Consider the following 13,864-nt stretch of genomic DNA (forward strand, 5'->3'; position numbering starts at 1 on the left):
ATACAGTTCTTTAGACTCCAGGTGAGATTTCTGCTCTCAAAATTGCTGATTAATACTGGGTTTCATCACTTGTGTGCTTGGAAAAAGAAAAGTGAAGGTGGAGGAAAGTGGGATTCCTCTTGTACCCCTTTAGCATATGTAATTATGTTTGAGAACAAATGTGATATTGAAGCTTTTATTTTTAGTTGATTTTTAATATACTATTGTGAAATAATAGTTATTTTCTCCCTTCTTATAGCAATATACAATGGCAAACTGAAAATTACTCTTATTGTTGTAAACATTTCTTTGTGTATTTTTGTTTTATTCCTTTGCCTTGGATGTATACTTTGTTTCCAGAAATTCCCTGTAGACGTAATGAGTTGTTAAATGACTAGGCCAGAAAGCTGCCGAAGGCTTTTTTCCTGACAAACAAAAGTATTTTGCTCTGGTATAATATTATAATATATTCAAATATGGTATTATATAGTAACAATTGAGTCTCTTATAATTTCCATCAGCTGGGATAAAGACATTACTTCTATCAGGAAGGAAATGAAAAGGATTTATGATCATTTTATTATTTCACCTATATGGTGAAATGGTTGCTACCTAGATTCATATAAAACAGAAATGAGCCATAATTTGCAGGCAAAAAAGAGATACCCACTTCAGTCAAAATCGTATTTGAATATATTTATCTCAGAATTGTGTATTTGATAGATGCTAGTCTTAAATCTATAATGTTCTTTGACCTAAAGCACACAACTGCTCATAGCGTACATGGAGGGAAGTAAGAGATCACTGGCTTCACAGTATTAAATTTCCTCTGCCTAAGGGTTATTGTTGATCAGACCATGAAAGTGAATGTCTGGTTATAATGTATTCATGTTTAAAAGAAAATATGAATGATAGTAAAAAAACTACAGCTGCTTGGCACTAAATTTGTAATAAAAAAAATGTCGGGCCCACAAAAGCACTGATGTTAGTTAAATGCTTGTGGTCAGTTTTCAGAAAATATGTAGCTTGTTCCCTTTGAAGAGTATAAAGTGATTTGTTTTTTACATGTATCATTGTATATGCTTAGATGTATTTACATCCCAATAAATATTTTTCTAGGGAGAATTAAAGTTCTCTAAACATGATCAATAATATATATATTTTGCTTTGGGTTTAGTATTTATTTTTGGCATTTAACAGCTAATCAAACAATGTGTGTACTGCAAGGTTTCAACATACTATTGAGCTTCTGTGAATAATAATTACCATTTGACCCTTGGCTGTAAATGAGATGCCAGGTGAAGAAGCACATATGCTTGTTGTGTAGGCTAAATGCAATATAAAAGAAAGAGGTTACACTGTATATGAATTATGATTCGACACAGTTGGTTGCCGCCAGCGGCCGGCTATGCTTTCCCTTTGCTGTCTGCTCCAATTTCTCTTTGGACGGGCTGAGAGAGCACTGCATGTTCAGGTCAAGATGTTTGCCTAGAAATAGTAGTACAGTTGCAGCTGTGTTTGCTGGAGCAGGAGACTAGTTTAAATAGCATTACCATTTATCCAGTCCATTAACAGAACTCTGTAAAATAATACCAACTCTGCATAAACTACAGGACAGTGTAATAAAATTACAAGCACTTGTTGACAGATGGGAAGTGTAAGTAAAGGAAAGCAATAGGCTGAGAATTTAAAAGAGACAGTGCATTATTTTCTGTGTCTAAAGACACTTAATTTCAAAGGTAGTTAAATTATTTTTCAGGCTACTTTCTTTCCAGTTTAGCAGCCTTCCAAGAAATCTCCTGGAACTAGTTAAAATGGATAATTTTAGTCAAAACAGAAGCTGATTTTCCCATTAAGAGCTATCTACAAAGGCGTTTTGACATAAATATTTCAATAGGAAGTAGTTAATTCTAAAAATAGTATGAAGAGTGCTGGAGGGTATATCAATCTTACCTTGCAAGCAATCTCTCAAAGCACAGTGTACATGAACCTATGCTTTGATGCAACACCATTAAAATAAAGGGGCTCTTGTAAGTCCCCTGGGATGATGATATAAGTTCTTGCTCAACAAGTTGTATTCCTCCAGGAGGAGATGCATTCTTTGGTGACCCGTATGCCCACTCACACTAAGTTGTGTAGCCTCAGGGATGGTACCTTAGCACAGAGAACTACTACAGCCTAGTGAGTGCTTATCTGAGGCAAATAGATTTTGACTGCTGACTTTGGCTGGTTAGATCACAGTTCATTGATTGCTGTTTGCTGCAGGATACTGAGTGCTGGACACAAGCTGTTTGAAAAATAAGTTTTAAAAGATACCTTTATTAATCAGTGGGATGTAAAGGTGATTGAATTACATGCACAAAGCTTGTCCCTTTTGATTTACATTTCTTGAGCTTGGAATGTGGTTAAGTTTCCTTACCGACTAATATCTGTGGTATAAGTTAGGCAATGTTGGCTTTAAAAAAAAAAAAAATCAACCTTTGTAGTGAATGTGGTCTTATGTATGTTTTCTTCTAATATATGTACTTGAAGGTACACACTGTGAATGTTTCTCCTCTAAAGGGAAAAAAACCTCAAAACTTAATGTAGTCTGATTAATAAGCATCACTTTTGAGATGTCTGTTAGTCACTAAAAAAATTCCCAACAGCAAATAATTACAGGGAAGAAGTACTAAACATCAAAAAACTTAAAAAAATTATCTTAGGCCAGAACAACAGCAGCAGCAGCAGCTACAACAACAAAACATGCCGTACGGGGGGCCCTTGCAAAAATTCCTCCTGAATTAATTTCTGCCAGCTATGATTAAAGTGTGTGGTACTCGATGTGTCAGACACCATAGTTCTCTGCTTCATTTTACTCTTGGCCTCTTTGGCCCCTGCCACAATAAATCCCACAATGGTTAGGCAGGAATTGCAGGTTACAGTTGCCAGGGTTACCGTTGTCCGGCCGGACTGACATCATTACTCATCCCGGCCGGCAGCCCCAGCCCGTGGCCGCTCCCGGCGCGGGGAGCCGGCGGCCCGGGGAACTTCTCCCGCTGGTTCTCGGTGCTGTGCTGGAGGTGCCGTTTGCATCACTTGCTGAGCGTTGTTTTGCTTTTACCTTTGCCGAAAGAGAAAAAAAGAAGAAAAAAAAAAAACAAACACAAAACAAACCACATCAGATAGGAAGGAAAGAAGGTAATAAGATGGTGCATGTAAGGTGCTAGAACAAGGACTTTTAAATGTTTTTAAGTGCTGGACTCCCTATTGTTAAGGTGTAATTTATGATTTTGTCATATTTCTTTTAACAGTATTCATGGTAAGTGGGACTATGGTCATAATTGTGTAGAAAAGACACTTATCTTCAGTCTGAATCCATTTTAACAACTCAATAAAGGAATCACTCATTAGAAAAATGCTTGTTATCTCAAAGCCTCTGAAGTATTCCAACTGCAGACACCTGCTCTGGGTGTTAAATCCAAATAGGAGCAAAAATGAGTTTCTCCTTTTCAAAAGGCAATAGTGAAGAATTTTTCTCCTTTTGAGAGTACATTGTTAGTGGAGCCGCTGTCAGGTAAGCGCAGTGGTTTGGTTTCCACTGTGCTGCAGTAACATTACAGTGTGCTCCACTTTATTGCAGATGTGGGCTGGATGGACAGCGATTTAACAAACATTTATTCAAACACGAATTATGAAGCCACCTTGTTGCTATATCCTCCCCAGGATAGTGTGTTGAGGTATTTTACTCACTTGTTTGAGTTTTTTATGATTTGTTATGGTGTATTCTAGCAGCATGCACACAAGGCAACTCCATTATTTTTTTCATGTGATAGAATTAAATCTTATCATTTTAGAGCTAGCAATTCTACTGCTAGTTAGTTTTAAATACTAGCATTGTTTTGTTAGCATCACTCTTGAACTGTGACTATAGTTCTTAGAATGTAACTATATTTTAAAATTATTATTTCGTGAAGAGATACCGCATATTAGTGTAGGTATAAATGAATATATAGTTCTGGCTTTGTGTTATTGTAAGACGGTAATTAGAAAGAAATCTTTAATATATGTGTAATTACTAATCTTTTTTGCAGTGTGGAAGCTCACTTATTGGTTTGCTATGTCAGTGTGTTTTTGCTAACAGGAGGTCTTATTGCCCCAGTATGGAATGTTTTCAGGGTGAATGTGGTCCCTTATGCTGCATGGCCACTGCCAGTTACAGTTCTGTGAGTTTATTTTTGCAATAATCCCAATCTGTAGACAGAAAGGCCTATCTAAAAAATAGTTAATGTGTATTAAAAACATGCTTGCTACGGTTCATTGCCTGTAAGAATAAACTAAAGTTAACTAAGAGCATGTTACCTCTGTGCTAGGTTTGTAATGCCTCTTCTCTGGCATTAATTTCTGGTATGGAAGACTGAGGAGATAAACTTTTGTGAGACATTATAAAGACTGCTACTTCTGTTACCTGCTCATTTTTAATGTAAAGACAAAAGGGAATTGGGAGCTTGAATACTTTAAGCAATTTGACTCACATCTGCATCATTTTCTGGTCCTGACACCACTTGCTTCTACCTTGAGCTTTCATTCTCTGCTGCAATGTTTCAAAACTGAAAACTGTCATCTCAAGGTACTGAACAAAACAAAAAACACCACTGTAGCTTTGCTTCAGACATAAGCCTTACTGATATGACAGGATGGCAAGTTAGAGGTTTTTGGAAGTGCTGAAAAAATGCTTGCAATTCATCAGGTAATTGATTTTTTTGAGCAAAGGAACAAGTATTGCTTATATGCATTTGGTGTACAACTTGCAGTAGCTATATCCTAGCAACAGCAAGCATTCAGCCTTAGATTCAGCTGAGTGGAAATGTTGGTAGAACCAGAATGAACTTTTGAAACGTAGTCGGGGAAAAAAGAGTGAAACGTATTATCACTCTGTGAGATTACTGGACTTCAGACTTCACTATGTTACTCTTCCTGCCCTTTGTTACAGAATCTCTTAATCTGTAGGTCTTTCCTGAGCTATGCTTTCTTTTGGATTTGCACGTCACCTCTATGGTGCTGTGCAGAAAAAAAAATGGTGTATCAAATATAGAGAAATCAGGTGAAATATTGTTACTGGAAGTAACAGTATGAGATGTTTGAATTTGGAAACAAACTATTTTATTGTGAAATGATGCTATCAGTATGGATTGTTGTAGTTTTTACTTTTGAGATAATTGGAAGCTGTCTTTGAACTGTGGTTGAATTTGCCTTTATTTCTTTAATTATAAAAATATGATTGTGTCGGTTTTTTACAAGTAATATTTCTTTTGCTATTGGATAAAATGGAAAATTGGATGAACTGCTGGGGCTGTAAACTAATTCTCATCTGGGCAGATCACTAACTCTTTGTGTAAGCTGCATTAGTAAGTGATATAGCTGACTAATTTCAGCAAAAGGTGTCTATAGGGATATCCAGGAGTTGGACTTTGATCTTTGTGGGTCCCTCCCAACTCAGAATATTCTGTGATTCTGTGATGCTTATAACTACTGATTTTTTCATTTGAAGGAACACTCCAAAACTGTTCAGTACCTTTTTAACCTTAATTGGAAATTTATGTTAAACACCAAGCAAAGAAAAACATGACTTCTGGCAATTCTTCTCAACCGACATAAATATCTGTGTTATTTAAAAAATTTTATGCTATTAGCTGCTGGCATTTAAATATGTCTAATGTGAAAACATGAATCATATTAATTACTCAAGCCATAGATCTATTTAAATAGTGTGGTGGTATTCAGGGTAATTAAGAGGCCTACTTTAGCTATTGTGGTTTTGGTACTTTGACCCCCAGCATAAATAATTATCTTCTGTGTCTTTGTTGGCATGATAGCAGTTAAAGCAGAGAAGTGTGTTTTAATATGAAAATAAAAGTGACTGGTTTTGGGTGACCTGTAACCGTATTCATGTCCAGTCTGAATCAGTCCCTGGGTTGTTTCTGGAGGGTTGACCTTGAAAGCTTTGGTAAATTGTGATGCAGGAAACCTTTCAGTCCGGAGTTAAGTAGGAAACTGAAACTCAGTGAAGGAAGTGAAAAAGCATGTCAGAGGAATTGCTGTTATTATGTGGTGCAGAAACATGGTGTGAAATGTTATAAAGAGGACATCTGTAAGTCTTGGCTTGCACAGAGTGGACACTTAAGTGCAGCCGTGTCATCTTGATTAAAAAGAAAAAAAGAACAGAAAAGAGGAATAAATCAGGCCAAGGGAAAATCTGAACGTATAGAGGCTTGTTCCTATGATGGTAGGTTTCTTCTACAAGTGGAAGATTAAAGCCTAAAGTAACTGAATAGCTGAGAAAAGTCCAAAGAAAAGTTGATTGCTTCCCCTCCAACAGTTCCAATTGATTGAAAAAAGCCTAATTTAAAGTTCTGTTTGTTCTGTGTCTTAAACCATCAGAATTTTCTTTTAGAACTGGGGGAATGCTCTGGAAGAGAAAGAATCCAAGGATAAAAAGTCATTGCAGGCCAACAATTGTTCCTAATCCTCACAAAATGCTGGAGAAATTAAATTTATTCTTTATTGCTCAAAGTGTTACCTAGGTCACTGGGCGATGGGAAAATTGAACTGGAAGTCGAGTAGGCACAATCTTTGTTTTGTGTCTAGATGCTTAACCTTAGACACGACAAGGCATCTTAGTGTGTTGTGGGAACTTGGTTCAGAGTATTAACACCAGGACGTTTATTACCCTGGATTTATAAGAGGCTATGCTGTCAGTAGATGAAAATGTTGTGTTTACATTTCAGTGTTAAATGATCATTTAATTAACACCTAAGAGAAAAAAAAAAAACAACAAAAAACCCTTGTGAAATTCTTAGCAGCTTTTATTGTTGGTTTCCGTGGAGGTTTTAATATCCAAGTTATGCTGCAGTTGCTTCTATAATACAGCTAGAAAAGACATTTATGAATGCAATCAAGAAAGACAGTTTAACCCCTGTTGACCCTTCATCCTGAATGTTGATTTATATAGCATTTTAAATGCATTGAATTTGTTTTAATGCTTCTTTAAAGCTACTCACACAGCATTCAAACAACACATGTATTTTTCCTTTTAAAAAAATTTCCCGAAGTGTACATTGTTTTAAGAGTATAGTTTTTCTTAGAAAATTACTAATGTATACAGAATTTATCCACAAAAATTTTACTGTAGTTAAAAAAAAAGTTGTTATTTTGCCAGATTTGTCTGTCTGTTCTTGGTAAGTATATACAAGATCTTATAAGAAAAACCAAAAAGGAAGTTTGAAACAGATATCATATTGTGTTCTGGTTGCAGAATTGTCTGAATTCTCCAAAAAGAATAGGAAATTGGCAAGGGAAAGAGCATTACTACAAAATTGTGTATCCACTTCACACAGCACAGATCTACTTCCATATGTTCAATTGTATCAAAGTCAAAGCCATCTAAAAGGTTTAATTTGCTCTGGGTCCTTCATAATGCTTTTTGTTGTAATGTTGATCTACAAATGCTTTCTGCAGTAATGTTGCCCTAGAAAGCGTGTTTGAATTGGGTTTTTTTGCATCCTAGATCTAATGCTAGATGAAATGCTCTTTGTTAAAGAGCAGATGCTTTTCAACTGATGTGTTTTAACAAGCACACTGTAGGAAAATTGAAATTGTATATAGGTTTAGAGATTGTTTTGGGGGTTATTATTTGGTTTTTGGTCAGGGAATAAACCCCACAACTTCAAAGCATGGTAAGAGAATAATAATAAAAATCCCAGCACAGCTTAAGTCAATTGTTGATCCACAAATTTTATTGTATTATTGTTGTTTTTCCTCGTGATCATGTCCTTCTCACATGTCGATAACTGAGCTAGAAAACGCAGATGGAATCTGCTGATATAGTAAATGTTGGTTTTTTTTCACGCAACTGACTTAAACCATCTAACACTTGATGAAATATTACAGCTGCAGTAAGACTTCTATCTGCCAGTGGGATCTTAGTGTTTTTCAAACTTCTCTGAATATATTTATTAAATTGAAATTTAGTATTCAGATAGAGATTTGCCTTTGCTTTTGTCTGAGATATTTGAACATTTGCAGTTAAAGCAGTGTATTGCAATTTCAGTTGTTTCTTAAGTGTTTTTAATTGAAAAATAATCCTGCAATATCCATTTATGAATTGAAATGTTGGATGAAGGAGCCTTAGGAGATGCTTAGGATAGATAAGAAAGGCTTACCCTGTGCTTCATGCAGCTTGCTCTCTTCTCAGTCCTGGTAGAGCTTGTAGGTTTGCTGTGCTGGTGAGTGATTAAGATGAGTAATGCATGGAGGAAGACTTAGGCTACACTATCTACATGCATAGCAGTAAACTTCAGCTGAAACTACTCTGAACTGTTTGGGACTCAGAGGCGTGGTGGGAAGGTCACACAAATTATCTAAGTACCAATTAAAGGGACTCTCATTGTGGTAAGGAAAGTGCCAATATCCTAAGTGCAATACTTGGTCTTGGAGAAGAACTGAAGCCAGGGCTGCAGTGATGAACAACTGAGACTGTTGTCCTGATCCTTGAAGCTGTTGTAAGGGTATTGGAGCCAGGGCTGGTGGCTTTACTTGGGAAAGGCTGCTTATGAATGCTGAGCGGAGTTTATTCTCTCCCTCAGACACTTGAGAGGCCTGCTCTGCTAATGGCTGTTCAGACCCACCTCATGGGGAATAAAGCTGGGACTTGCAGAACTCTTTTCATCTTTACAGCCAAGCCCAGGTGCAGGCCCTCCCTGTCTCAAGGGTGTTTAAAGGACCACACTCTGAAGGCTTCTTTCCAGGGCCCTTAGTCTTTAGGGGGAAGAAACAAGGGGGCTGAATTGGGGGGGGTACTTCTTTCAGTTAAGCACTCCTTGAGGATTTGCGGGGTAATATGTACAAGAGACAAAACCTTTGCCTCTTTTCATTTCTGCTTCTATCCAGACAGTTGAATGCTATTTTTATTTTTGCTATGAATGTGTAATCCACACAATTGTAAGGAAGGGCTGTTTGTACTTTATAAGGTAGCGTGTACAAGGGGAGGTTTGGTGGCAGCTGCTCAGTGCTTTTAGTACTTTAACATGAGGGAGATAGAAGGAGCATCAACTCTTCTTTTTCCCACTTATGTGGCTTTTTGTAGGAGTGGTGGATAGCTGACAGGGATTTAGATAGTTGATTGACCCTGAAACTGCAAAGGTTGCATACTGAGTTTGATAAGACCCACAGGGAAGGGTTGCAGTGAAGATAGGATAACAGCTAATGTAATGAAGGTGGATTTATAGTAGCTGCTTCTCTGAATGCAAAGTTATGGAAGGCTTATTAGAGAGAAGAATGTAAATGTACATCTAAAAGAGGGAGAAAAGAATTTGAAAAGCTCAACAGAACTAAAGAAAGTTATTTAGATGAACTAAAAAAATGGCACTGACACATATGTATACTGCATGAAAGCAGTGATCATTTCTGAAACTGGAGAAGATTCCTATCTGGTCCTTACTACTTCTGCATAAATGTTAAATGTAGTCAATGAGTAATTGATTCTGTCATATTTTCTGTGTTCTTTATGAATTGTGCATTCTTTGCAAAAGGCAAGAGGCTTAATTCCCTTCTAGATTTTAGTAATGTCTGTAAATTCAATAGAGCCAATACTTTTGTGTAACTCTCCTATGCCATAACTTGTTATAACCACAGTACTCTCCTTGTCACTTAAGTGCCTATGACACAATAAAAATACCACTCAAAAGCTGTAATTTTTTATGTCAGAGTCATTTCTAAAAATGACAAAACAGAATTTTTTGGACAGCCTACCAAATCTGTAGAGGAATGCTTTGCTACTTGATCTCTAGTACAGTGTTCATGTCAGAGGTGCAGAAGCTGAAACTACTCTTTTGGCACAGAGTACAGAGATGTCTCATGGCAAAATTTGAGTTTTGTATGCAAGTTTAGCAGATGCCAAATTTAAATTTTGTCTATTAAAAAATCATAACCGCAGTGTAATGAGGGTGGCCATGTGCATTCAGATTTGAGGCCCTAAATGCCAGTCAGATCATCTTCACTGTTCTGGCTGATAACAGTGCCTCTATCTGTGTAAAAGAAGAGAGTCTTTCACCATGCTGTAAGTCTTCTTGGAGTAGGAAATAATCAGAAAATTGTACAAGTGTTTTAAGTTCTAAAATAAAGACTACTGTTAGTAAAAATTGTTCAATTAGCATGCCATATTAAGATGAAGCAGTTTTGCAACGTGCAGTGTAGTATCACCTTTGAAGTCTTACATATAAAACTGTATGCTCTGTTCAAAAGTGCTGGGGCATGGCCAGTTGTGCCACTTATTATTGAAGTTTTAGATACTGGGGTGAAGTATTTATTTGTTCCATTGTTTTGTAGTCAATTGATTGCTGATCTAAACTGTGTAAACAGCACACCAGTAAATTTTGGTAGAGGAAATAATACTAAGGGACTTAAATTAAAAAAAAGAAGTATGCTGGGATTATTTCTTCTGTGGATATGGACTGGAGAATGTGGGAAATATAAAATACGGCAAACTAAAGATTGTGATCACTGGGGAAAAAACTATTGTGAGAGACTTAATGATAATAGCTGTAAATGTGCAGCATGGAACAATAAGATCATCCCATTTCATGTGTATATATCAAAGGAACTGCAGGAAATGGAAAAGAAAGTATTTCTAACTATGTTACAGAGTTTTGCAAAACCGATGATGATGTTGTTTGCTTTGCTAGTTAATGTTATGGGATGTTCACTTCAAATGAATATTTTTTCCATTTTGTTGCAACATTAAAAATATTTCACTAATATTTTGGCTAAACTGAGTTTTTTTCTGTTTTTGTAAATCAGGTTGCAAAACCTATTTTTTGTTTTTCCTTAGTCAAATAAAAGAAAACAGAAATGGATTTCAGTTGTAGGGAAGGCTTTAGAATTAGTATGTGCTGTTAGCCTGTTTAAATGAGTGGAATAACAAAATAATGGCAGTATCATGTGTGCATGTATATTGGGAAGAACAGAAAGCAAAACTGGGAGAAATGTAGTTGAATTAGGAAGATGATTGGTCAAGAAAAGATTTCTGAAGGGGGAGTTGCAAGTTTTTGAGAGGGGTGATCTAAGAATGATAATTTGGTGTATATTCAGCATTGAAGTAAAAATAATTATAGTACTCCCAGATACACAAATTCTTATTAAAGAAATGGAACTGGACAGATTTCTGGAATAATAAATTCACAAGACTTAACCTTTAGGAATAACAGGGGTATTGGATTTTCTCTGTAGTAGCTGAAAATCAAAGCTTTTTCTGCGATTTATTTTGTTCATTGCTGGTCTCCAAACCATTCTCTTAATGTTCTCTTCATCATGATTTTATTCACAAAGGTGCAAAGTGGGGAGAGGAGCCTAATTCTTCCTTGCAGTATGAATGACAGCTTGCACGGTTGTGCTCCATGTAGTGTATTGGACTAGGGTGGTGAAAAGGAGCCGGCACTGCTGGCCAGCAGTGCTTCTCCTACCTAGATAGACCCTAGACAGTGGGTTGGTAGTAGGCAGTAAACTCTGAAACGTGAAAAAGCTCACATTTAACTGAAAGGTGCAAATACTTGGGAATCTGCTGATTGCTGATTTGTCTTTTTGTCCAGGGAAGACTTTCTCTTACAAGAGCTGCAGATTACCGTAATAGTTTGTAATGTAGGATTGGAGCCTAGAGAGCCTTTCAGTGCTGGCAGAAAAGTGTATTATTTCGCACGCTTACTCTAGAGAAATTTAGATTAAGATACATAAAGATTGTTGCATGTTGAATAAACAAAAGTAGAAAACACTTTGTATTGTAAAAACATAGTTTTGTTCCTGTTGCTGTAAAAGACTTCAAAGTCTGCTTCCTGAAGTAAAGTGCTATTAGCATAACCACTCAGTTTTGTGTATTCCATGGAATAGGAATTTGAGTGTTCACAACTCTGCCTTTCACGCATACAGCAAGGCCTTAAAGTGTGATGTGTGGGTATGCAAATGCATTAGCACTGGTAATTCTTTGGGCCTTCACTATTAATGTTTAAGATACTAACATTTTAATACAAACAAAAACAACAACCCCTCAAAGAACTAAAAGAAATTCCAGTGTTTGAGAAGTAGTCAAAGAGAAAATGCCAATAAAGGTGGAGATGTCTGTCTTGAAAAGATTTCTCTCAGTTTCTCCAAAAGAAAGTAGTTAAGAAAAATATCTATCCATTAAATGTTGCATTATTATTTGATGAATTAGATATAAATTTGAAACTTAGCTTAATATCTTCATATAGGGAATAATAATGTGATGCTACAGGTTCACTTTATAGTTTCTTAGAAATGTACAGCTTTTTAACTGCGTACTTTGTTGAAAATGGATCTTAAGCTAGATTCCTATAACAGTGTTTAGAGCCTCCTTTTTTGCATGATTAGCTGTGGGTGGTATTGTTTTGTAAGAAAGTCTGCTGTTATTAATGTGTTTTGTTCACTTTACTTGCATTTTTTAATTATGGCTGTATGACTGTATTTTCCATTGTGTTTTATTCTGACTTCTGAACTTGGGATGACTTCTCAACTAGTTTGCTAAATGTGAATGTTGCAGAAAAGTCTTTCGTGGTGTAATCTAATTCTGTACAATAATAGTACAGGTCCCATATAAATTTGGCAAGTATTTAAAACAAAAAAGGAGTAGTAGTTTTGATATGCCCAAGGAAAGATACCAACGGAAGATAATCAATGTATCTGTACTGCTCAAGTGTAAGGTCATCATCATTTTGGCATGCCATGCTTAATGAATTTCCCTGGGTGTGCTAGGAACATCTTTCTTTCTAAATCAAGATATGGAAAACCCAGGGTCTATTTTTTTTTTTTTTTTTTTTTTTTTTTTTTTTTTTTTGCATATAGAAAGGAGAGTAAACATTGTACACAGAAAGCTATAACAAGTAATTTAAAAACCCAAACAACTTCAGTCATGTTCAGTGTTTCAGTGGGGTGGTCCAGAACAAGATTGAAAAGATGTTCTGAATTTGGTTTCTGTTCCTTACTGGAGGAAAATATTGTATAATCAGAAATAACATTTTAATTGATCCTTTGCTTTGCTTTATTTGCTTAATAACAATATCCTGCTGTGTGTAGTTTTATCAGCAGTGCTTTTGAGGTTGTGTAATGTTTAGAGAGTATTACACTATATAAAACTTTCCAAATATGAGACTTTTTTAAAAAAGAAAATGTGGTGTGAATTAACTGTAGTTTTGAAATGAAACTTAGTAACTTTTGGGGGGGGCGGAGAGCAGGGGGTGTGGTTAAAACATTTATAGTAAATATGTTTTTAGTCTGTTTTATGCTTTATGTTTTGTTCTTGGATGTTGTGTTGAAGATGTGAATCTGTACAAACTGTTCCAGAGGGTATGAACTGTAAAGGGAAAGCAAAGAAATATTTGTGCTGAATTTTATATAGAATTGGTACCCTGAAATAAGCCTAGGTAGTGTTTGAACACATGGGAATTTCTTAAAATAAACATAGCCATGGAGGGAAAATGTGATAATCACTTGATGATGATGAGTGTCTGCTGTTATGGGTCCAGTGAGATGCAAGTGCCAACGCCCCAGCCTCTACACCATGATCCAAATTGTAATGAAGGAATTTGGCAGCTCTGATGCCTTTATGTGAATGTATTACCATGGCTATGAAGATAAATAGTTCCAAAATGGAAATACTAACAAATATTTAGTCATTTCCAAGCAGATTAGAAGTGAAAATAGACATACTATAGGAACCGAGATAAGAAATATATCTTCTGGGTCCGTGTGTTCCATTCCTGTTTCCCTGGGCTGGTTCTTCCGTTTAAAAATCAGTGTATTTAGACAGGTTATATATATTCCCTTTGTAAAGGTCACATCC

At 36.1% G+C, this 13,864-nt stretch overlaps 1 protein-coding gene across 19 annotated transcripts in view; it reads left to right on the plus strand.

Annotated features, from left to right (window-relative positions):
- SLIT2 (slit guidance ligand 2) overlaps positions 1–13,864 on the plus strand; it is a 263,355-nt gene that overhangs the window by 21,650 nt on the left and 227,841 nt on the right. The gene's annotated exons all lie outside the window — the stretch shown is intronic.

The sequence above is a fragment of the Corvus hawaiiensis genome, chromosome 5, assembly GCF_020740725.1.
Source record: "Corvus hawaiiensis isolate bCorHaw1 chromosome 5, bCorHaw1.pri.cur, whole genome shotgun sequence".
NCBI classification, from domain to species: domain Eukaryota; kingdom Metazoa; phylum Chordata; class Aves; order Passeriformes; family Corvidae; genus Corvus; species Corvus hawaiiensis.